Genomic DNA, 25,570 nt, shown 5'->3' on the forward strand with positions numbered 1-25,570 from the left:
AGTTAACCGTCCACCAATCCTCAAGATCATCATAATCAGTTGTAGGTTTAAGTATTTTATCATTAATGAAACCGAGTTTGCGTTTTGCTCCCGACGAAACCCGAATCGCTTTAGCCCATTCTTCGTAGTTGGATCCCTTAAGAACAACGTGCGTGATGACTGTCCCTGGACCATCATTCGAAGCTAGAGAATACAAAGGATTGGAAGTACGTGAAGAAGGTGATGGTGGGATCTCTGCAACCGAAGAAGGTGTTCTCATTGTTACTCAAAAAAAATAAAAATTTGGAAAAAATATTCTGGCTCTAAAATATTATGGTGTAAACGTGAATGGAATTCAAAATATTCTCATTGATTTGTTAGAGAATTAGGCATGGCCTTATATACAGAGAGTTATAAAAGATGTCGATATACATTGTAAAGAAAGATGTCGACATTCAGCGTAAAAGAAGTAAGAAAATATTGCAAAGTAAACAAGAATATGTTACAAATATACTTTAATCCCAATAAATTCAATAGAAAAAACTGATTACAAACCGTGAGCTTGCATTTCAACATCTTCACAACTTACGGGCTTCTATTGCTTCACAAACTAACTAATTAAAACTTATGTGAGTTTAGTTTTCTCCGATTTTTAATATTTTTTAAAATTTTGGAGCTTATGCTATTGGATTTTATATACTCTTGCCTCTTTTTGTTCATCATCTAATCATTTCACGCCATGCGACGTCGGGATTGTGATGTATTATATTCTTAAAAAATTATCATCATTCTCTAGATTTTCAAAGATTCCTTTGTTTCAAATAGAATGAACTCATCGAAAAGTTACATAGAGATACTCAAATAGAATGAACTCATCGAAAAGTTACATAGAGATACTTAATGAGAATTTACCTACATAGTGCAATGAAATATTCTCTAATTCGATAAAATCAAATTTACGCAATGGAATGTTTTCGTCGTCTTTGGCAACCGCAATAATACGTGTTTGATCGGCAAAGTAGAATCTTATATTTCTCGAGACATACATATAATTATTGCTAAAAATCGAACCACAAAATCTTCCATTATATTTTGATACTAAAAATTTTTCGTTATGATTTTCATAGTGACCTTTTTGGGATAACTAAACGTATTTTTTTCAATGTTACTGTTTATTGATTGGTTTTCCTCCGAAAGAACCACAAAAAATAGTAGTAGCTAGTTACATATTCGTGGAGTAAAATTATGTTGACTGGAAGTGCACTTCTTTGTTCAATCTTGTTTCCTGCTTTCTAAGTACTCTTACCTTTTGAGAAGCTATAGTTGATCTTCGTGCGATGTCTGTTGCAAATGGACTTTGCAGTCACTCGAATAAAAATGCATTATAAAATTGAAAGTTATTATCAAGATTAAATAATTATTATTATGGAGTACCTTACATATAATATCTGATTTTCTCTATTTAAATTTTTGTTAAGGCCCATGATAAATTTGAACTATGTCAAAAAAATCACAAACTAAGGTTACTAATGTGTTATAAAATAATATATTATTTTCATAGATAATAATATACTTATAAAAAATTTCACTGATTACAGATCTATCTGATCCTAGTTAAAAAAAAATAAAAAAATTTCATAGTTTAAGAGCAACTTAAAGTATAAAAATACTTATAAGGTGCAACGAAAAAAGAATGTAAAATACACTAATGTTCATTCTCAGACCACTATTGCATTAATTTCATTTATGCTAGTATACTCGTGTCCTCTTTAGCATGTTGTTATCCCTTACTTCGTAAGCAATTTTTTTTTCTTCCATCAGAGAATTTGGAATTTGTTAAATCCGTGAATTATATAGATGTACCCGTGTGAATTATTACATTATGCCAATGAGTATATGTGTTCCCGTGAATTCAGTGGATATTATGAACTATATTTAAAGGGAACGTATGTTTCATTTGGGAGTCCTGATATTAGGTGGGAAGAAGCCCATATGCAGAGGGAAAGATTTTGGCCAAACTGCAGTCAATACATGGTCAAAGTCAGACACTTATTTTAAACACTTATTGTTCTCAATCCACCCAAAGATCCTTCATGTTTATCTATTCCGTCCCTAAAAAAACGAAAAAAACAAAAAAACCATTCTTTATTAGCTACTCATTGGTGTGATTAGATTACTAATGTCTATTTGCGTCGGATGATTAAGAATCTCTGTCTTTATCAGTTTTACTAAGTTCTAATTTGGCTTTATCAGTTTTATACGGTCATCTGAGTTTTAATTTGGATTGAAAGGGTTAGGTAATGTTTACATAAAATTAATTAAACAGTTTTGGTATTATGGGACCATTAATTCTTATTTGATCACTCCTTGCTCTGCGTCTATCTGTTTGGAGTCATGTGATCACAAACAGGAAATGCAGAGGTGCCTATTGTGTAGATCTGTAACAATGGTCGATATGAGGAAGAAGGCCAAGCCTATTTCATTTTTAGTTGGGTCTTGTTTGGTTTGTAAACCTAATTATAATTAAGGATATAATAGACATTTTATTATTTATCATCTTCTTAAAAGAGTCAAGCTTTCCTCAAAAGTTTTAGTCCCTCCCCTTAGTCCTTCCCTTCTCGAATCATAAGATCAAACAAAACGCTATAAGAACCTCATGGATTTATCGTTGTGAGTACCTCTTGTGTAGAATAGTTGTAGAAAAACAGAGAACGGTGGTCAGTAAAAGTGGAGAATCTGAGCGAGAAAAAAACACTCGTGAACTATGAAAAATACGGTCGTAAGAACATCATCTTTCCATTTGTCTTAATTAAAGCATAGAGTAAACCACCACGCTTGTGGTAGACCTCAAGTGAGTCACAATCAGAAACAATATATCTCTGCAAAATAAGATTACTCTATAGGGACTATACCCAAATGTAATGTCCAGAAATGTATATTATAGGGATTATATTTGTACATGTAAATTATGTAATGCTGATTTGACGCTTTCTGTTTGCTCATTACGCGAAGATAGACTCTAAAGTAGTCAAAAGGGTTATGCGGATCAGCTTTCAGCATCACCATTTCAGTAACCTTAAATAAACACTACTGATCTGCATCGCCAAGTTTATGTACGTAAAAATTATGTACGTAACAATCAAGTAAGTGAAATTTCGACATCTTTTACTTGGACTACGACTATCTAAAAAGATAACTGGTAAAATATATTCTGCAAACTATGGTATGTGGCCAACATAAAAAAAAATGGCATGGCATGCATTTGATTTCAAATGAAAATGACATGCACATTCATGGAAGCTCTATGCTGCTCCATTTTGACATGCTTTACGAAGTTGTACATTCATGGAAGTTCTATACTGCTCCATTTTGATATGCTTTACAAAATTGTGTTGTAAGCTTACTTTTTTTTTTTTGATCGGTTACTGTAAGCTTGCATTGCATCAGTGCTTTCTTTACCAAAAATATCAGTCAACAAAAACAGACTTTAATACGCACATTGAACGTTCTAACATTTTAACTTATATAGATAAGTATAGACCTCAGTTCCTTCTTGAGATACAATGTGTTTCATTTGAGACAACGGGAAGTATCAGATCGCAGCAAACCAGTATCAATATATATATATATATATATATATAGATGACAGATAGAAGAAGGATAGATAAGTATGACATTATTAACGGAGTGGAATAATTTGAGAGTGAATTGGAAAGAATATAAAGTTAGTTAATCTATCTTTAGCATAAAGTTTTGCTATTAATTTTTCTTATACAAATTTTATTATTATATTATCATCGAATGCCTATATATTATATTATCATTGAATGAATATACAGATTCCATTAAAGTAAATTTTTTATATAAGATAAAACTTGAGTTTGGAGAGTTTTAGATTGCTCACCAAATAGTGATCGCATGAAATGTCAAACTGTTTCATTGCTAGATTCTTCGTTCTTTTTAACAGAAGCCTTCTCATCAACCTATTGCGTCTTTTGATTTCATACCAAGATCCCCTTAATAGAGAAATAAATAAACAAAATATTGATTTCAAAAACTTACGTAAACAATAATAAGAATTTTATGCATCAATAAGCCCGTAGTAAAATTAAATAAATCATAAGTTATTGACTGAATAATTTTTACAGACCATAGTGTTTCTTCACGATTTCGTACACCGGCCGATTCTCCCATTATATAGATACTTTGTTTCTTTTTAAAAAACAAAGGAAAGAGAAGTCGTCAGAAAACGAGTAAAAGAAAAGAGAGATCCAGAATAAAGAGATGTGGAACGGCCGTAAAAATAAAAATATAGGGTTGAGAGAAAAACCTACATTATCTTAATTCTTAATATTTGTTTTCATTATGTGCTTGATCATATTCACTTTATTTCGATTTATTATATCTTCAAAAAAAAAAAAAACAGCAAATATCAAATCAATATCAAGAAAAAAATTCAAGATTACAAGAAAAAAAAACAGGATTTCACGATTCCATACCTCTCATGACTTTACTATCAAGGCCACAAATCTACAAAATAACGGTTTCAATAGTCATGAGCTCCCACTGCCACACCCATTGATCACATTCTTGATCTTTATACAAAACAAAAAATGAATTGGTTAGACAATAAAACTGTAAAGCGGAAGAGAAAGAAAAACAAAAGCAACTGAACCCTAGCAAAATAAATCGCAAGATGCAAACAATCGGATTTGTTATTGGCTAGATCCCTTTATATAGAGAGCGACCAAGGTCTGAAATTCCAAAAAAGAAAAAAAATATTTTGGAAATAATATTATCAACGTACAAAATTTTATAGAATTTTCTACAATTTTATATGGCGAATATATTTTTTGATAGCCTTATTAACCAAGAAAATATTTGCGGACAAAAAAAATATGGCGCATTTTTTGTATTCTAAGAATAGAAAAAAAATTAATTTTCTTTTGAAATGTAAAAAGAACTATTTATTTGGAAATAATATCCGTATAATTATATTTTGATATCCACATTTATTTCGATATGTATCGGCATCATATTCCAATATTATTTATTTTTGTTATATTTTGATATCCACATTTATTCTGATATCTTAGATATCCTATACCATTTTTTTTGGTCGCTTGAGTTTTATTTCTTTTTTCCCCTCTTTGCAAGATTTATTATTTGGCGATTCTTACTCCTAATGATGTTGTATAATTTTTATTTGTACAGGATTAACATACCTTTTTTAATCCCTCGAAAGAAGATTTCTTGATTCATGTGTGATCTCCACAAATAAGGTATTTTCTTTTAATCATCAATCTAAATTTTGTATTTTTTTTAATTAATAGTTAATCCAAATTTTATCAATAGTCAAGTTATTTAATACCAACAGAAAGTATAATTGCAAGTATTTGTTTTACCCGTTGTTTGGAGTTGTAATTAGGCGGATTTTATTACAAAAACTGTAAGTGAACATTGGACATTGGATTTTTTTCTTTTTAATTCATGTGATTGATCTAATTTTATGATGATGTCATGATGAATATTGCATATTTAATTTTATTTAAGTTGTTTATATTTGTTTTGTTATGTTTCCAAAATTAATAAAATTTAGTAATTTCAGTTAATTATTTGTTTTGTTATGTTTCCAAGATTAATAAGATTTAGTAATTTTAGGTAATTATTTTATAAAATGTGATTGGCTAAATAAAATTCCGCGGGCCCAAAAGATTCTGCTGAAATTCTATTGGTTGAAATTTAAAATGGTGGGGCCAGAATCAACCAGAAGCTCCGATTAACCACGTCGCTCGAAAAAACTCTATTTTTATATAGAGAATGTGCTCCAAAAGTAGGAGTGATTTGCTCAAATCTCTTGTAACTAGTGATGAAGCTTCCGTCGTCAAAGAAATCATCGATGAAGGTTCCCTTGCCTGATAAGTTGATGACGAAGATTTCGTCGTTGGAGACCATGACTATTAATCTTAAAATCCAACCTAATAATCAAGAGTAGATAAATATTAAAGCGAAGATAAACAGATAAACACTAAAAGAGTAGATAAGACCACTATAATGGTGTAGATAAGTAGAAAGCATAATACAAAAACTAAGCTAAAACTACTAACTATCCTAGAAAGCAAAAAGTAGTGAATGATCCGAGCAAAAGAGGGCAGAAGTGAGAGAGGGAGAGGAGAGATTATGGCCTAGCAAAACAACCTTCTTTTTAGCATCTTGAAGACAGTCACCACCATGGTCGCATTCTATTTTTTGGAAAAAACATATCCTGTAAGACTCCAAATTGCAACAGTACACAATGTTGCAAGATTAGGTTCAAATACTTATGTCATAAAAAATTACATATCATAAGTGCATCTTTTTTTTTATTAACTACTTTGTTTATGGATCTTTGGTGTATAGATTCGGTTAGATATTTATATATCAGCATCAATAACATAAATCATGTTTGTACCATATTATGTGGGCGCCAATGTCGACTGATGCAAGCCTTATTAGCAAGATCAGTTTTGGCTCCTGCCCAGCAATCCGTTTCATCGATTCGTTTCCTTCAATCCGTATCCACGATCCAAAAAAAAGATTCTCGAAGATCCAGATTACTTGGAATGCAAGTTGGCACAATTGTATAAATATAGGGAATCTTAACCCTAATAAAAATGAAAGAATACACTAAGAAAAATCCTAGAAGGAAAACCATTATAATATAATCGATAAAATAACTCTCCTCAGGGAGATTCATCCGTGGACGTAGGCAAAATGCCGAACCACGTTAAATTTTTTATTTTTCTTGTTTTCCTTCAATTCATTTTAACCATAATTTTAGCCTAATTTTCAATAATCATCATCAAATCATCGTGTTTGTGCCTAAAAGTAATTTTGGGTACAAACAAATCAGTTTCTGAGAAAATGTCTTTCTAACTCTATCATTATCCTATACCAAGCAAAATCAGGATTCTATATCTACCAAGCATATGACGACAAGGAACTCCGATGGCCTTCATTATCCTACAATTACCAGGAATTCTCATGTCATCGTACTTTTAATACAACTTGTGATGTTTCATCATAAAATGTATTGGCTAATGTGAGACGTTGTAATGTATACCCACAAACAACCAATTATCCCCAGGATAGCTCTTCAACTTTCAGTGCCTACTTTCTTCGAATTGCTTATTTATCTTATTCGGATCATTATCAGTGTACACATGGATATCATGTTGTACCGCCACAATCTCATTTGACTCGTGAAAACTAGACATTTTAGTCTCCCATGAGCATACACGAACCTCTCTTTGTGTCGCCTCACCCATTTTCTCTTGCAATATGCCACTATTTTAGGATAATTAGTGCCCCAATCATCCTCAAACTCCTTCAAATTTCTCTCACAGTTTTCCACGGTCATCGACCAAACCAATTTATCCATGCTTTCATGAATAACCCAAATTTAATCTCACCTTCTTTCCATTCTCCGTCTTATTTCTTTTTCTCCCCCTCTTTCTCCTCTTGAATTAGTTTGCTAAGACGTTCATCTTCCTTTTTACACGTTTACTACCTTTCTTTGCCTTTGTATTTTGGATATGATGCCTGTAATTTTTCCTAAGATTGTATTGTATGTGCCACGTGCAAAGCAAATTTTGTGCCTTAGGAAAAACTATCCTCACGATGTTTATTAGTGCTTGCTTATTGTCGGTCACTATAATCCCGGGAGTTTCATCTTCGTGGTAGAGAAGCTTCAAGGTTTCCAATTCCAAATATAAATTTCATCCTTCTCACGATACATAAAACGCCATGCTACCATGAATGATTCCTTGTTCAAGGTTTGTCCAACAATGTTCAATAAAGGCATGTTATACCTATTCATCTTCAAAGTGTTAGAGCATAGCTCGGTTGAACTCACCAAGCTTTAGTATGTCAAGTTTGGTTATCATAATTTAGTATCAAAACTCATCTAGAGTCGCTTGATTAAATACTAGAGTCAACTTCGTTTAGGTTAGACTAGAAAATCTATGAATGTTGAGACATACAAGTATTACTACGAAGACCCGAAGAATGTGAAAAAGTAGCAAACTACAAAGACGACATCATCCTTCGACTTGAGGTTAGTAATATTGACTTGAAATGTTTCATTCCTAACATATCTTTCAAGTCGTGCTATATTGAAAACATAACTGCGAATCTGTATATACTGTACATATTGTATACTACTCTAATGATGTGACATGATCATAATAGTATGATCATAGCATTAGGGAATTAGACTACGAAGTATAAATCTTATCTTTTGAACTTCGTAGATATGACATCGACATAATCTTGTGTATATTGTTATGATTATGTGAATGGGTTATGGTGAAGATTTCATCATAGGAAACAATGTTTTACATTTTTTTTAAAGGAAGTACTTTCATGAACTTGTTTCGTGCATCGAAAGGGAAATCATTAGGCCTATTGGTCTGGCTATTCATTGCAAATCTTTGGATGACCAATATGTGGGAGATGGTAGAACCGATCTTAACTTAGGTTATGTATCTTCGTATAACTAATCACAATGCCTGACTTACGATTTGGTATGTTAATTAGTATAACCGATCCTAAGTAATTACCATGTGATGGTATGATCGATCCTTGTAATTGGTGTGACTGATCCTAGTAATTGGTGTGGACGATCACGAGTGTTGTGTGACCGATCCTTGTAATTGGTAACCGGTCCTGGTAACTGGTGTGACCAATCACAAGTAATACCATGTGTAGATGGAACCGATCATTGTAACTGGTGTAACCGATCCTAGTGACTGGTGTGACCAACACAAGTGTTTCCATATTTAGGTATAACCGATCCTAGTGATTGGTAGAACCGATTGAACCCATGTATGTGATTTGGTATTTTATCAATCACATAGTAGTCTTGAAATACAAGTGAATCAATTCTAAACTTGTTTGGAAGTGTGGTATAACCGAGTCCAAGAATGCAAATCCATGTAAATATGAAATAAGGATTTGCAGTGAAAAGGTGTCAACATACTTTGAACACGAGCAGTAACTCTTATCATTTATTGTTCAAAGATATTCCTTAGTACTCAAGGTGATACTGTGCCGAAATAAATTAAGAATATTTTTAATTAAGGTTTTTGATTTTATATACATTAATTACCAGCAATTAATGTGTAGCTCTAGAAATTAAAAATTAGTAATGTACATTTACTAGTCAGAGATTTTCTATTGAGAGATTTCAGAAATATTGGACAAGTATTTATTGGAATTATGAAAATCGAATTTTGCCATTCATTACATATCTTGAGAGTATTTTCGGTTTTGGAAATTCCTTGGTGTCCAAACATCCTTGGTCTATAAATACCTAAGTTTGCATTTCTAAAAAACTATCCTAAGAGCCAGGCAAACTTCATTTCTTGTTATTTCTGGTGGAGCCGTCTATTCGGAGAGGAAAGTATCTTAATTAGGTAAAATCTCTTACGACTGCTCGTTTAAAGACTTTTGTGGGATCAAGAAGCTCTACGAGTACCATTAGTGGGAAATTAGATAATTGCATTGTTATTAGTTTTCGATTGATTTGATTGACTAATAATTGTTGAAACTTTGATTGCATCTAATTTGTTTATTTTTGAGAATCTTCTCTTCTGATATAAAATTCACTCATACTAGATCGAAGTATCGACGGTATCGTTAGAACTGTTTTTAGATCTAAAGACATCTTGTGATAATCTATTGTTAACATAATCCGTTTTGTGCGTGATTGATCACAAGAGAGTAGAGTGGCGTTGTATAGGTTATTGAAGATTAAAGAAGATTTGAAGACGAAGAAGATTTCTTATTGAATTTTATATCTTGTGAATTTATGTGCACAAAATTTGATCGACTGGGATCCAACTAGAATCATATTTATTCGATTGATTAGTTGAGTGAGATCGACATTCTCAATATATCTCTTTGAGATTTATTTTGATTGAGTGTGAATCTAAACTTGACTACTTTGGTAGTTATTGGATAGATTGATCTAACCAGAAAAAGGAGTTTATTAGATTAAATGGAAGAGCCTTTGTCAACAACTCATCTAAATCTTTAGCAAGATTGATTAGAGTGGTTACCAAACAGATTCTTCCTTTTGTATTTGGAATACGATCCAAAGGACTTGTTATTCACATGCGTGACTCTAGAAGTCGAAGGCGCAGGGATACTAACGGAACTAAGTAGCTAGGGGTAGTCTGCTCGGTCTCAACTATACGAAGTTGGTTTAGATTTTTTTATAGCGGCTTAATTTTGGGAGTACTCAAAACTGGACCAGGTCCTGGGGTTTTTCTGCATTTGCGGTTTTCCTCGTTAATATAATCTTGTTGTTCCATTTACTTTACTTTTCCGCATTATAATTTTATTATTATAATTAAAGTAAATTGCACTATATGTTAACTCGACACTTGATATTGATCCTATAAGGTTTCGGTTATTAACGTACCTATTATCAAGTGAACACTTTGTTGTCATATTATCTCGATTTCGTATCCATAGACGATCACACAAAGTGTATTGGATTTCTCCACTTGACTTTGATATATATTCACGTGTTAGGCTAACTCGGACTAACCCTGTCTCAAGTGGACACCGTGTTGAAATATTCCTTTAGTGATTGTTCAAGAGGTTTGTACACGGTGGGTCTTGTATAGGTTGTAATTAAAAGTAAAATATTGTGGTGTATTTGGGTACCCTCGTCTTTTCAATTGGTATCAGAGTAGGAAAACACGAAAAGATTTAACAGTCCGTGTATAGTGCGATCCAACCTATAATATCTGAATCTATGGCTGATTCAGTTAACGTACTATCAAGATTATATGACTCAAGGTTGTTTGAAATGAATACAAACATTGAAATTGTTGAGTCTCTTCGTTCCAAAGAAATTTGGACATTTGACGAATGTCATCTATCTTAGTCTCACAGAATATGCTTCTAGCAAAATTAATAGAAAAATCTCATAATTTGCTGAAATGGAAAAACAACTTTTAATTTAACTAATGAGATTAATATATATGAACAAAAGAAAGATGAGTCTTTGTCTAAAACGCTCAAGATCTTGGATAATTGTTGTAAGGTTCAGAATGAGGTTGATGAGTTGAGTTTCTCAAAGATCTAGAAAACTCAAAAGAAACTAATAGTTCTAAAGGAAATCAACTTATTCATGAGTACTTGATGAATTATATCTCTGAAGAAATTGATACTTGTAAAGAAAATGATCTTTATAACTCTTTTGAAGAATTTTATTGAAGATTATAATGTCTCAAATATCAATTGTCAAGCTACTAAAATTTCTTTTGGTTTGACGAAAACAAATGAAGTTTTATTGACTGAAAAATTCAGGTCAATACCTGAAAAATCCAATTCGTCAAGATTTGAACAATTTGGCATTTGTCAAAGGCTCGCTAATAGGTTTCCCATAACTAAGAATCTGTGCTCATAGTTCGGTCTTATTTGGATCCGAATTCATATCCGAATATAAGATGAATTAGACGATAAAACCAAAGAGATATGGGTCATTATCTTCCTCATCTTCCTCTCTCGGTTTCGAAGAAACCCAAACAACACACTAGGATTCAAAATTACTTCACTTCTAATTCTTGCATGTACAAATCAAGAACATAAATTTGTATCTACTTATCCTAGGATTCAAAAGGAGCAAAGGGTATCTCTCAATTCATTCCAACAAAGTTCAATCAAGGAGATTCAATACTCAACCGACCATATCGATTGTAAGTGGGTTTTCACTCTTCTTGTTGCTTCAATGGAAAATAGAGGAAGAAATACTAGAAATTTTGTTAGTAGTGAAAGCTCGACTAGGAAGTAGGAACATGATGCTCTACTCTACTATTGATGTCAATTATGATAACATTCCTAGTCTCACTTATGAAATTGCATCTCAAAATTACTTTTGTGAATTATTAATGTCTCACCAAATTCGGTTCAATCAAAGAACCCATTATGGAAATGATCTATATGGAAGTATCAGATAATAAGTATATAAATTTTGTGAATGAAATAGAATGGGGTATTATTCATGAATGCTCATTCAAGGCTACTCCGTACCATGTCAAACTATTTTATGCAAATACGCATGAAATGGACTTTGAAGGATGCACCTTCCGTACCATGATCGGTACAAAATCTTTTGAGGTTAACAAGTAGGTCATATTGGAATTGATTCTCTATCCTTAGAAGAATACCTTCTTACCATATGCGGGTCAGAGATATCGGGTCGACAACAACACCATTTCTTCCGTAATAAGTGGAGTATGGTCAGGTAATTCACTTCTCATACATAATGTTGAATTTCATCTCAAGGTGTTTGGAAAACTGGCTTATGCAAATCTTTGTCGTAGCAATATGCATAAGTCAAGATGGAAAAGAGATGTTGCTGAACTTGTATATCATCTTATCAGAGGAATCAAAAACTTTGATTTCAGTGGTCTAATAATTAGACAGATGATTACAATTCAAAGAAGTGGAAGGAGAACTCTTGGATTTGCGTGTTTGATTAAAATTATATGTATCTCTTTTGGAATTGTTTGGCCAAACTCCAGGGTAAAGATTCTAAAAAAACTGGGGGAAGGAATTCTCAACAAGATGAGAGGACAAGTGTACAATGCTTCTGCTCCTATAAGAGTTGAAGGTGACTCCCAAACACTCAAGAGAAGTCTACATAGAAAGAAAAATTGTATCATTGCCTTAATTGATCATTCTATAGACAAATATCCATACCTCACTGGTGCACTGTATGCCATCTCTGACAAGTATCAAGACACTGCATCGTAGGAAGATACTGATTTGGACATCTTCCTAATATGTAATATTATGTATATTATTGTAGTTCTGTCTTGTGAACAACTTTTAATGTTTTATGTACTTGTTAAAAACTTGTTGTAGTCACTCTGTCTATATGAGTGCTTGTTTTATGAGATGTCTGATTTCGGTTTTTCATTAACCTTAATATTCGATCTCATATGATGTAACCCTTATGATTCAGGTGGCTTTTTGTTTTCTAGCCCAAATTGGTAGGTTTTAACAAAGGTTCATGAGGTGTTCCGATTGAAACTCATATGTGAAAAGTCACAATATGTTGAATCGATTTGTGTTTACATGAGTTGTGTTTAGCATAACATATGTGTTTCGGGTTTTCAACTTTTGCTATTGAAACGCAGTAGTTAAAACCATTTCAATCTTCCTCTTGTAAAGGTTGCCTTTGTTGTTGTTCTTGCGAGAGGATGACAACATACTGGAGGAGAGTTCTTATTTGAACTTGCGCTTAATGATATATCTTTCTGGGGAGAAGAGGCTGCGGAATTTGAGGTAAAATTTTTTTTAGTTAATCGTTTTCCTGTTTAAGAAAAGCCTGTTTATATTGCATATATTTTGCTTTTGCTTAACAAAATTTCGGTACAATTGATATATTCCATTATATTGTGTATGGATATGTGTATGGTTTGATTGTTTCCGGTTAACATAAACTGGGTCCATTTATTAAGCTTATTGTTTGGTATCTTATTTATTGTTGGGTATCAAGTGCTTTTGCTTAACGAAGTTCGGTGCAATTGCGGTGCTATAATGTTTATGTTTGTTTCAATTGCTTCTGGTTAAGAAAATAATTGTGCAAGTCAATTTATTTTGGTTTTTATGTATTGTTTAGGCTTAAAAAATATATAGGATCATTTGTTTAGTCCAATTGATTCCGGATAAGAGAAACTAAGTTAATTCTGATCTTAGTTAGACGTATCAAATTGGAGGATTCGGTTATTCAAGTCTAATCGAATGCCTTGAAAAGAAAAACTAGTTAACTGACCTAGTGTTTGTCTTGTCTAAAGGGAAAGGTCTAAGTTATTATCTGAATAGTTAGAGCGTGATGAGAGAAATAAAGTTAATTTTGATCTTTATTTTGGTCTTATCGAAATAAGCGATTATACATACACAATCGCATTAACAAGAGAATTAAGTTTCTTAATCGATTTGTTAAACTATAAGGGAAAATTTCTTCGGTTAATTGTGTTAGAGCATAGCTCAGTTGAACCCACCAAGCGTTGGTATGTCAAGGTTGGTTGTCATATTTTAGTGAATCAAAACTCATGTTAAGAGTCGCTTGATTATGTACTAGAGTCAACTTCCTATAGGTTAGCTTGAAAGTATTAGGATATGAGACATTACAAGTATTGCGAAGACTTGAAGATGTGAAGAAGCAAGGAGATACAACGAAAACAATCATCCTTCCGCTTGAGGTTAGTGATATTTGACTTGAACTGTTTCATTCCCTAATGTATCTTTTAAGTCGTGCATATTGAAAACATAACTGCGAAGCATATTGAACTCTAGATAGACATAGTATTAAGGAATATAATAAGAGGTTTATTGCTTAACCATTAAACTTTGTAGATAAGACATAGCCATAATCATTTGAATGCTATTGTGATTATGTTTGGGTATGAGGTGAGGATTTCATCCTAGGGAACAATTTTTTACATGTGTTCTAAGGAAGTAAGTTCATAAACTTGTTTGTGAACCGAAAAGGAAATTTCCAGGTGTTATTGGTTTTGTTATTCATTACATATCTTATGAACAACCAATATGTGTGATTGAGTATAACCGCTCACAACTTGTTTGTGTTCTTGGTAGAACTATTCACAAAGGCCTGACTTATGTATTGGTATGACTTTTATTAGTGAAACCGATTTTAAGTAATCACCTGAGATGGTATTATCGGGTTTGTGTTTTGTCTGACCAATTTTGGGAAAGGGGAATCAATCCTAGTAAGAGGTGCATTACATCACAAAGGGCAACCGATCCTTGTATGGGGTGTATCAAGGTTTATAGCAGAAAGGGAAACCGATCCTATGGACATGTGCAACACATTTTTAGGCAAAGGGTAACCGATCCTATGGACATGTACAACACATATAAGTTAGATACCATATACATGTGGGGAACCGATCCTAGTACCTAGTCAACCGAATTTTGGAAAGCTAGTGTGACTATGCACAATACTCACATGGAGGTGGAACCGAAACTTGTTCTAGTAGAACCGTTAAACCCATGATTGTTTGTTTGATCAATCACATAGTTCTTGAAAGTCAGACGAACCAATTCTAAACTTGTTTGGAAGTGTGGCAAATCGGTTTCAAGGTTGCAAGTGTGAAAGAGAACTTACAAAGATAGGATGTCCACATACTTTGAATATGTGCTGTGAATGTTTATCATTAATTGTTCAAAGAAATTCCTTAACAGCTAAGGGAAGAGAATCCCAGGATCGAAACATAAGTAAGTTAAGAATCTTTTAATTAAGGTTATTAATTTCATTTTGTAGGGAAATTCCAGAATTAGTAATGTGCATTTACTAATTAGATTTTCCGAGAGATTTCGATCATTATTTTTGGACAGAGCATTTCCAAGAATTATGAAAACCGAATTTGCTCTTTAATGAATATCTTGAGAATATTTTCGGTTTTGGAAATTCCTTGGTGTCCACACTTCCTTGTCTATAAATACTTGAAGTTTGCCTTTCTAGCAAACTAATCCTCATAACAACAGACTTCCTCTTTTATTGTTGTTACTTGTGTAGCCGCCTATTCGGAGAGGAGAGTAACCTAATTAGGTGAAATCTCTTACGACCGCTCAGTTTAAACTCTTCTTGGGGATTGAGAAGCTATAGCGTGTACCGTTGGTGGGAAACTAGATAATTGCGGTTTATCTTTTGTTTTTGATTGATTTGATTGACTAACGGTGGTTGAAATCTGATTGCACCTAGTTTGTTTATGCTTGAGGATCTTCTCTTATGATATAAGATTCACTCAAACTATTTCAGAGTTTCGACATGGATCTTTAGACTGTTTTTAGTTCTAAAGACGATCTTGTGATAATCCATTGTTAAAAGACCCCGTTCTGTGCGTGATTGATCACAACAGATTCAAGTGATTGTGTGCAGGTTTTTATTGAAGATTTAAGAAGATTTGAAGACAAAGAAGATATTGAAGATCTGACTTGGGTTTATAATCTTTGGTGTGCACAATACTTGTTTTGGTAAAAGAGGATCCAATTAATAATCGGTTTATCCTTGTGGTAGATTGGATTGATTAATTGAGTATATCGGCATCAACACAATTCTTTGGATTAAGAGTGTTGTTGGCTTAATCTTAAATGATTACTTCGATAGTTGAACATAATATATATCTAAGGACCTGACGAAGGAGTTTATGTTAAGATAAACGGAAGAGCCTTTGTCCGAGAGTTGATACCAAACAGATTTGTTGTTCCTTTACTGTTTCGAATACGAACCAAAGGAATTGTTCCAAGTACGTGACTTATTTATAAGTTGGAGGCGTGGGAATACAGACGGAACTAGGTGAACTATAGGTTTAGTTGCTTGGTTTCAACTATACGAAGTTAGGTGTAATTTTGTGTAGCGTCTTAATCCCGAGAGTATCCAATTCTGGACAAGGTCCCGGGGTTTTTCTGCATTTGAGGTTTCCTCGTTAACAAAATCTTGCTGTGTCATTTACTTTATATTTCTGCATTATAATTGTTTAATTATAATTAAAGTAAATTACACAAACGTTAATTCCTATTTACTTGATAAGCGAATCCGATTGTGTTTGGTTAAGTCCGAACCTTTTTATCAATTAACATACTTCGTTGTTGTATTGTCTCAATCTCGTATCCATAGACGATCACAGGAAGTGTGAACCGATTAGTTGTATTGTCTCGATTCAGTCCATAGACAATCACTTTCGGAGAAAGGACTTATAGGTAGGAAAAGTTTTAGCTTGAGGTATATTTAGGTACCCTCGCCTTTTCAATTGGTATCAGAGCAGGCAAACACGAAAAGATCTAACAATCCGTGTTTGGTGCGATCCAACCTATAAGAATGAACTCGAGTTCTCATGAATCGACTTCAATTAATGTACCGCCAAGATTTGACGGAACAAACTATCTATGGTGGAAATCTTCTATGAGATCTTTCTTCAATCACGAGACTTTAATACTTGGTTATTAGTCGACGATGGTTTTATTCATCCAAAGATAGAAAATTCGGAAACTGAGTTTAAATGCTTAGTAGATTTTTCAAACGAAGAAAAGACACCTGCAAAGTAGAATTCGGATGGTTTGAATATTATTATTCATGATGTAAGTCGTGATTTACGACATCATGTGTCAACATGTCAAACTTCGAAAGAAGCTTGGGATAATCTTCAGATCGTGTTCGAAGGAAATACATCAGAAAAAGAAGCTAGACTTCAAACTCTCACTTCCGAGCGGGAAAACCTTCGAATGGATGAAAAGGACACTGTTAAAGAGTTTCATATTAAACTCTCTGAGATAATTAATGCTTCTTTCTCGTTAGGAAAGACTATTTCTGAAAAAGATATAGTATGCAAGATTCTCAGATCGTTGTCATCTAGATACGATTCTAAGAAGCATGCAATCATAGAAGCAAACGATCCCTCAACTCCCTCATGAAGCACACTCATTGGAAAGTTAAAGATCCTTGATCATGAATCACAGTTTATTCAAGGTAAAGGAGTCGCTTTTAAAGCTGCAAGAATTCTGAAAGATCGAATGGAAAAGAATAGACAGATGGATGATTCAGATGAACAGATTACAGAAATTTCTGATGATGAGATTGAACAATCATTGTCATTAATTACTAGACAGTTTATAGATCTCTTAAACAAAAGAAACAAGAGATTCGTTAAAGATACTCATCGATCATCTCGCCCACATGATCGAGTCTCTGTCAAGAAGGATCAGGAAGATGATGATGAATATCAGCCGCAGTGCTCCAAGTGTAAAGGTTTTGGCCATATTGCTAAAGACTTTCCTAATCTTAATAAATACACTGGAATTAAGGCATTGGCTGTGACTCTAGATGAGACCTCTGATTCATACGATTTTGAAGAAGAGGAAACAACTAATATTGCATTAGTTGTCAATCTTATTTCTTATTCCTCCATTAGTGATTTACCCATTTTATGAATGTACATGTCTTCTGGTATTATTAAATCATATAATGGAAAGGAAAAATAAGACAAGATGCAAAAACTGTCTTAAAAACAGAATTGCTAAGAGTTGCATATGCAATTCCAGTCAATCTCAAGATACTTCGTTAGTTCGGGGTAACAAAAGAAGAACTTTTCATACTATACTAGATCAAGAACACTCTGGTTGTTCAAAATTCCATAATGAGAGAAAATCTCATACTAATGCCACCTGATCGGATTAGAGTTCTTTCCTCACCACGTGTGCCAAATCTTTGAGTGAGGAAGAAGAAAAATCAAGGCACTTTTGTGTAGATTATGAAAATGATATCTAGTATTTGAAGATATTCGATATATTCGTATTTTTAGGAATTATTATATTTTCAGTAGTATGAAAAATATAAAAAGATTTTTCTCCTATTTTGATCATTCCTTGTCCGAACTATGGGTCGGAGGTTTCTCTAGAGAAGATGCAAGATCAGAAAGATCATCTTAAAACTAAGTCTGGATTGTCTCTTGATATTAAGGGAAAAATCAGAAAGGGAGATTGGCTTAGCAAGAAGGAAAGAGAGAATACTCTGAAGAAAGATCAGTGTATTGAGGCATTGACATACTTTTGTGTTCAATCAACGACAGAATTACATGCTCTTGCAAAATCCTTCACGAAAATTTCTCATATGCAAGAGATTTTGGTCAAGCAACAAAGTTTTCTACTTTAAGAAATTCAAAAGCTGAAGAGTAGTAATCCACCTTCATTCAGCTCTGATATGAAGGACTAAGTTGCTAGGAAAATAGAAATCAATTTTTTATTTCTTTCATTGATTGTATTGGTCTATTATGAATAAAATTATTTGATTGGTAATTTTTCTTGTGATATTTTTCGGTTTACATAGCCTGTGCTTGAATGCTTTTATATTATTGCTATGTATGTTTATGGGATGTTTGATTTTGGTTTTACTACCTTAATATTCAATCTCATATATTGTGAACCCTTGTGGTTTGGGTGACTTTTTGGTATAACAGGATTAAGTTCTATCCCATGTTGGTAGGCTTTATCAAAGAATAATGAGGGGTTCTGGTAGAAATAATATGTGAAAAAGTCATAATATGTTGAATCGGTTTTGATTTAGCATAAAAGCATATGTGTTTCGACGGTTTTTAACTTTTGCTTGCAATTGTTCAAACCGGTTTTTAACCTTTCTCTGGTAAAGGTTGAGGGTTGTTGTTATTCTTTTGTTTTGGCATAAGGATGACAACATGATGATATTTCGATATCAATTCTCCCTGGACGAAGATGCAAACATATTGGAGAAGAGGATGCGAAATTTGAGGTAACAATCTTGTTAGTTAATTGTTTTCCTGTTTAAGAAAAGCCTGAGTTTATATTATATATATTTATTGCATTTGCTTAACAAAATTTAGGTTCAATTGATGTTTATTCCATGATGTGTTTTATTCAATTGGTTCCGGTTAAAAAAAACTATTGTTATCTTGCTTTATTGTGTGGTATCAATTGTTTAAGCGTACAAAATTTCGGTGCAATTACGGTGCTTTTAATGTCTATGTTGTCTCAATTGCTTCCGGTTGAGGTGAATAATTATGCAAGTTGATTTATGTTGGTTTGTATGAATTATTTATGGCTTAGCGAAATAAAAGGTGTACGGGATGAGTTGTGTAGTCCAATTCTATTCTGGATAAGAGAAACTAAGTTAATTCCGATCTTAGTTAGACTTATCGAAGTGAGGTTTCGGTTGTTCAAGTCTAATCGAATGCCTTAACAAGAAATGCTAGTTAACTAACCTAGTACTTATCTTGTTTAAAATTGAAAGGTCTAAGTTTATGGATAATTAGAACCTGATGAGAAAAATAGAGTTTTCTTTATTTTGGTCTTATCGATTAAGCGGTTGTTTTTGAACAATCGGTTTAGCAAAGGGACTAAGGTGCTTAGTTGATTTTTATTTTTCCAAACTAAATTGGAAAAATGGTTTCGGACAATTATTTCCTTGGTAACATATCAAAATAAAACTACTTGTAGTTTCATCTTTGGTATTTGTTATCAAAACATGATGTGTGGAACCCTCGTGCCTAACTCTACAGGTTGCAAGTCTATTAGATTTGTAAGATTCTTTTCTTGTTGTCCTTTATTTTTTCTTTTCTTTGTCATTTTGTGACAAAAAGGTGGGAGACATATATGGAGTAAACAAGTGATACTGGCATTGATTTTATATTGATTGGTATTGCTAAGGAAAAGAACATTGGTGCTTGAACATTTATCTAACGAAAGAGTGAAAGCACAGACTAAGGGGGAGTAACATGTCATATGAATTGGTATATCAAAGACGTGCGGATTGAATATATACCTATCTTCCTTAAAGGGAGCATTTGCTTTGTTATTATAATGTCAACAACGACATTTTCAAGGATTAAATGTAAGCAGTTTACTGTGCTGTTGAATTCGGGAATCAAGCGTATATGTAATGAATTCTTGTAATTTGTTTATCCATATGATGTAAGAGTTTTATCACTAAAATTTACAAAAGGGGAGATTGTTAGAGCATAGATCGGTTGAACCCATCAAGCGTTGGTATGTCAAGTTTGGTTGTCATATTTTAGTGAATCAAAACTCATGTTAAGAGTCGCTTGATTATGTTCTAGAGTCAACTTCGTATAGGTTAGCTTGAAAGTATTAGGATATGAGACATTACAAGTATTGCGAAGACTTGAATATGTGAAGAAGCAAGGAGCTACAATGACAACAATCATCCTTCCACTTGAGGTTAGTGATATTTAACTTGAACTGTTTCATTCCCTAACTTATCTTTCAAGTCGTGCATATTGAAAACATAACTGCGAAGCATATTTGAACTCTAGATAGACATAACATTAAGGAATACAATACGAGGTTTATTGCTTAACCATTAAACTTTGTAGATAATACATCGCCATAATCATTTGAATTTTATTGTGATTATGTATGGGTATGAGGTGAGGATTTCATCCTAGGGAACAATGTTTTACATGTGTTCTAAGGAAGTATGTTCATAAACTTGTTTGTGAACCGAAAAGGAAATTGCCAGGTGTTATTAGTTTTGTTATTCCTTGCATATCTTATAAACAACCAATATGTGTGATTGAGTATAACCGCTCACAACTTGTTTTTGTTCTTGGTAGAACTATTCACAAAGGCCTGACTTATGTATTGGTATGACTTTTATTAGTGAAACCGATTTTAAGTAATCACCTGAGATGGTATCATCGGGTTTGTGTTTTGTCTGACCAATTTTGGGGAAAGGGTAACCGATCCTAGTAAGAGGTGCAGTACATCACAAAGGGGAACCGATCCTTGTACGGGGTGCAGCAAGGTTCATAGCAGAAAGTGGAAATGATCCTATGGACATGTGCAACACGATTTTAGACAAAGGGGAACCGATCCTATGGACATGTGCAACACATATAAGTTAGATACCATATATATGTGGGGAACCGATCCTAGTACCTAGTCAACCGAATTTTGGAAGCTAGTGTGACTATGCACAATACTCACATGGAGGTAGAATCGAAAGTTGTTTTGTAGAACTGTTAAACCCATGATTGTGATTGAATGTTTGTTTGATCAATCACATAGTTCTTGAAAGTCAGATGAACCAACTCTAAACTTTTTTATAAGTGTGGCAAATCAGTTTCAAGGATGTAAGTGTGAAAGAGAACTTATAAAGATAGGATGTCGACATACTTTGAACATATGTTGTGAATGTTTATCATTAATTGTTCAAAGATATTCCTTAACAGCAAAGGGAAGAGAATCCCAGGATCGAAACATAAGTAAGTTAAGAATCTTTTAATTAAGGTTATTAATTTCATTTTGTAGGGAAATTCCATAATTAGTAATGTGCATGTACTAATTAGATTTTCCGAGAGATTTCGATCATTATTTTTGGAAAGAGCACAATACTTTTTTTGGTAAAATAGGATCCAATTAATAATCGGTTTATCCTTGTGGTAAATTGGATTGATTAATTGAGTATATAGGCATCAACACAATTCTTTGGATTAAGAGTGTTGTTGGCTTAATCTTAAACGATTACTTCGGTAGTTGAACATAAGATAGATCCAAGGACCTGACGAAGGAGTTTATGTTAAGATAAACGGAATAGCCTTTGTCCGAATCATATCACTTGGTTGAAGAGAGTTGATACCAAACAGATTTGTTGTTCCTTTACTGTTTGGAATACGAACCAAAGGAATTGTTCCAAGTACGTGACTTATTTATAAGTTGGAGGCATGAGAATACAGACGGAACTAAGTGAACTATAGGTTTAGTTGCTTGGTCTCAACTATACAAAGTTAGGTGTAATTTTGTGTAGCGGCTTAATCCTGAGATTATTCAATTCTGGACAAGGTCCCGGGGTTTTTCTGCATTTGCGGTTTCCTCGTTAACAAAATCTTGTTGTGTCATTTACTTTATATTTCAGCATTATAATTGTTTTATTATAATTAAAGTAAATTACACAAACGTTAATTCCTATTTACTTGATAAGAAAATCTTATTGTGTTTGGTTAAGTCCGAACCTTTTTATCAAGTAACATACTTCATTGTTGTATTGTCTCGATCTCGTATCCATAGGCGATCACACGAAGTGTGAATCGATTAGTTGTATTGTCTCGACTTAGTCCATAGACAATCACTTTCGGAGAAAGGACTTATAGGTAGGAAAAGTTTTAGCTTGAGGTATATTTGGTACCCTCGCCTTTTCAAATTGTTTCCTTGATAAATTACTTTCTAGTTTTAGTTTTAATATTTGTTATCTAAAGTGGTTTGTGAAACCTTCGTGCTTAACTCTTATAGGTTGATTACAAGTCTTTTAGATTTGTAAGATCCTTTCGGTTTGTCCTTTATTTGCTCGAACCTTTGTCATTTTGTGACAAAAAGTGGGAGAAATATATGGAGTAAACAAGTAATTTTTTATCACTAAGGAAAGGACAATTGTGCTTAAACGTGATATCTAACAAAAGAGTAAATCGTTCAATGATGGGGTGAAACATATCATATAGCTGGGTAGTAATTCTTACTACAAAAGGGGAATAACAAAGATGTTCGGATTGAATATTTACCTAGCTTACTTTTAGAGGGAGTAAAATATTTTGCTATTCAAATGTCAACAACGATGGTGTGAAAATGGAAAACACACAAAAACTTGCAAGTATACAAGGTCAAGTTTTAGTATAGAAAGTAAGAATGGGATCAGTCCACAGGGAGTGGGAGCATACAAGAAATTATCCTAAGCTATCAATGGGTGCAAAGCACTATGGCAGTGAGCAAGGCAAGGTAATATGGCAGATGCAAAGAACCAAAACAGTTAACAAACCAAAGCAGTTAACACAAGATGGCAAAACAGCAAAGATTAAATGGCAGAGGATATAAAATAAAAATAGCAGGGAACCAAGGCTGTAAGCCAAGGGCAGGGGGAGTTTGTGCACTGATTTCAGTGCAAAACAGCTACAAATTGCAAGGAATTAAACAAGCAAAACAGGTAAGGAGATAAACTGAACAAGAAGCAAAGCAGAACTGAATTTAAGTGACTGTAAAAAGGGATTGTGGCTAAGCTAAGGCTTAGTATCCACCTTGTGTCCTAATCAAACAACATATTTCTAGGTTGAGTTGAAAATCCTATGCATACATCTAGAATGGGAGGAAAACTAATTTGCTCACTAGTTTGCCCCTAGCATTGACTGTCTTTTGACAGAACAATCAATCACAGGCACTATGAGCATTAACCTCTTCCCATTGCTCAAGCAAAACAGGGCAAGGAGTTAACTATCCTAGCAACTTGTCATTTGACAGTGCATAAGGCTTCAACTGAGCCTTAACTTAATGCTACTTAGCTCATGCTCAACATATTACATACACAAGCATTCATCATACAAGATAATTCAAATAACATACACATAACATTCAACTGTCAACTATGATAAAGGGACTGAATTTGAAATTGTAATGAAAATTTCTTCAAAATGTCTACTGGCTAGTCCAGAGATCCCCCTCTATTACACACCCACCCATCTATTTATACAAACAATAAATTTTAACCTAAAATCCCCCAAAACAGTGAACTAGGGTTCTGACAAAAAGTGAGATTAAATCACCTCATACATTGAAAACTACTCGAGAACTTTCACCCATGCTTCCTTGTCGTCTGCTGATGCTACCCATGCCTTCGATTTATCCTCTAACCTCACCTATTTCATCAACTCCTAACCTAGGGTTCCTGTGAGATGAAACGATTAGGAGGTGATGTAATAAGTGGCTAGAAAAGTAGGTCTAAGTGATGATGGCTCGAGTGGTGATGGTTGAATGATTTGGGGGGAGAAGATGGTGGAGTGATTTGGGGGGAGAGATGGTGGAGTGATTTGGGGGAGCGTCGCTGTTGCAGAAGAGGGGAAGAAGGAGATGGCTCGATGGGTTTTGGTTAGGGTGCGTTTGGTGTGGGTAATAGGATTAGGTTGCTTAGGTGTTAAACGGGATCATCAAATTTGATGTTTTGTGAAGGGAATCCGTGGGATGATAACTTCTGAAACGGATCTAACGGCGAGATGGAGACAAATTATGAGCGACCGTTAGATGCAAAAATACAACGAAACTAACGGCTCAAGATGGAGTTAGGTGCTGTAGTGTTGGTACGGTGCGTCGAAATCTGATGCATGATGACGCAGCGACCGTTGGATGATGGAATGGATCCAATCTTACGGTTAAGAAGGAAAACGGGTTTGGGTATTGAATTTTGGGTTTAGGATATGGATTTGGGTTTAGGAATTGGATTTGGGCTTAGGTAATCTTGAGCCCACTTCTTCTTTAAGAACAATTTCTTCCTTTTTAAGCCCATTTTTATCCTTGAGTCTTCCATAACACATTCTTCACTTCTTTTCCGCTAGAGATTCCACCGGCTTTCTCCCGTGTCTTTGCTCTTTTGGCTCCGCAACTCATCTAATCTTTATTTGGTACCTAAAAATACAAAATTAATTAAAAAAAATATTTATTCTTGAAAACAATGAAAATACAGAATATGGGATAAAATGTAGAATTAATGCACAAAAGATGAGTTAAATGCCAAGAAAAATATATAGAAATATGCACTTTTTAGCACTCATCAAATACCCCCAAACCTGAATTTTACTTGTCCTCAAGTAAAACAAAACTAAGGAAATCCTACCTATACCACTGTCGCTGGTCTCTCGAATGCATTTAGCGTATGCACTAAGCCTTTTAAACCACTAAGTGTCCCTAGTGGACGAGTGAAGTCTCGTGAAGGTTTGCTTAGAACGTACCTACAAAGTTCTAGGTCAAAATATAAGCTCATATTCCATCAAATGTGACATGTGCAAAACAGTTTAAGCTCACAGCAAAATGGAGATGTCAATCTAGCTATGTAAGGCACAATCCTAGCACTGATAACAAATAAAGACATGTGATAAGAGTGTAAAGTGTATCTACACATGTGTAAAGAAAGATCGGATGTTATGACTACTAATCACCAAGAGATAGTTTCTCAGGCTAAGAACCTAGGTCGAAATCTAGCTAG

The 25,570-nt window shown here is 33.7% G+C and overlaps 1 long non-coding RNA gene across 5 annotated transcripts; it reads right to left on the reverse strand.

Moving 5' to 3' along the window:
- Positions 1-17: 17 nt before the first annotated feature.
- On the reverse strand, positions 18-4,690 carry LOC113346256. 5 transcript variants are annotated; one of them, XR_003358456.1, is made up of 5 exons: positions 4,479-4,690; positions 4,314-4,384; positions 4,130-4,191; positions 3,884-3,995; positions 18-234 (listed from the first exon to the last, which is right to left on the reverse strand). It is a non-coding gene; the product is annotated as an uncharacterized LOC113346256 (long non-coding RNA). The 5 variants fall into 5 exon arrangements; XR_003358457.1 differs by lacking the exon at positions 18-234 and adding an exon at positions 1,596-1,997; XR_003358455.1 differs by lacking the exon at positions 18-234 and adding an exon at positions 1,596-2,091.
- Between the last annotated feature and the right edge of the window lie 20,880 nt (positions 4,691-25,570).

This window comes from Papaver somniferum, unplaced genomic scaffold, assembly GCF_003573695.1.
Source record: "Papaver somniferum cultivar HN1 unplaced genomic scaffold, ASM357369v1 unplaced-scaffold_99, whole genome shotgun sequence".
In the NCBI taxonomy this organism is placed as follows: domain Eukaryota; kingdom Viridiplantae; phylum Streptophyta; class Magnoliopsida; order Ranunculales; family Papaveraceae; genus Papaver; species Papaver somniferum.